We start from the raw sequence: 1,264 nt of genomic DNA, 5'->3' as shown, positions 1-1,264 counted from the left end.
TACCAGCTCATTTGAGACATGGCAAAGGCATTACTCTGAGGAAAATTTATATCTCTGAGTGCTTAAATTGGCAAATTGGAAAAATCTTATGTCAACAATTTAATAACACAATGCAAGATCATGGAAAAAGAGCAACAAACCAAACCCAAATCCAAAAGAAGGAAACAAATTATTAAAATGAAAGCGGAATTAAATGAATTAGAGTCCAAGGAAAACATAGAAAGAATAAAAAAACAAGGACTGGTTCTTGGGAAAAATTAACAAAATTGACAGACCCTCAGCAAATGTGACCAAAAAAGGAATAGAGCACACCCAAATAAAAAATCATGGATGAGAAGGATAATACAATGACAGAAATTACCAAGATTCAGTGCATCTTAAGGGAATACTTTTCAACCCATAGGCCAACAAATTTGAGACTCTAGAAGAGAAGGACAAATTTCTAGCAAATATTGACATGCACAAACTGAACCAAGAAGATCTAAACCTAATAAACAGAACAATCTCAACTAATGAAATAGAAATGCCAACAAAAGATCTCCCATCCAAGAAAAGCCCAGGCCCTGATGGATTCACAGTTGAATTCAATAAGGTCTTCAAAAGAGGACTCACACCAATACGACTCAAAATCTTCAATGAAATTGAGAGCGAAGGCCCTTTCTCAAACTCATTCTGAGAAGCCATCATAACCCTCATCCCAAAAGCAAGCAGGGACTCATCAAAGAAGGAGAACTGTAGACCCATTCCTTTGATGAATACTGATGCAAAACTTCTCAACAAAACTCAGCCAAATGTTTTCAAGAACTCATCAAAAAATTTACACCATGGTGCTCGCTCAGGCAGCATATATACTAAAATTGGAACAACACAGAGAAGATTAACATGGGCCCTGCACAAGGATGACATAAAAATTCGTGAAGCGTTCTAGATATTGTGCACAAACAAACAAATATTTCTTGAAAGTAAGAGGTTGGAATAAAGTTTCTCAAGCCAATGGTCCCCATAAACAAAATGGAGTTGCCATCCTCATATCAGACAAAATAGACTTAAAACTAAAATTAGAAAGAAAAAGAAGGTTATTAAATAATAATACAAGGATCTCTCCTCCAGGAGGGCACAAACATATTAAATATCTACACACCTAATCCCAGAGCACTGAACTTCAACAAGTAAAGTTACTTTCATTAAACCAGACATAGATCTAAACACACTGATTGTTGGTGACTTTAACACATTACTTTCATCTATGGACAGAACAACCAGA

At 35.6% G+C, this 1,264-nt stretch overlaps 1 non-coding gene across 1 annotated transcript; it reads left to right on the top strand.

Moving 5' to 3' along the window:
* Positions 1 to 827: 827 nt before the first annotated feature.
* On the top strand, positions 828 to 934 carry LOC150041494 (U6 spliceosomal RNA). The gene has a single exon (XR_016533985.1). It is a non-coding gene; the product is annotated as a U6 spliceosomal RNA (small nuclear RNA).
* Positions 935 to 1,264: the final 330 nt, after the last annotated feature.

Source organism: Megascapheus bottae, chromosome X (genome assembly GCF_031878675.1).
Source record: "Megascapheus bottae isolate mThoBot1 chromosome X, mThoBot2.hap1, whole genome shotgun sequence".
NCBI classification, from domain to species: domain Eukaryota; kingdom Metazoa; phylum Chordata; class Mammalia; order Rodentia; family Geomyidae; genus Megascapheus; species Megascapheus bottae.
The sequence above is the reverse complement of the archived record's forward strand: the minus strand, read 5'-3'. Positions and strand labels throughout refer to the sequence as shown.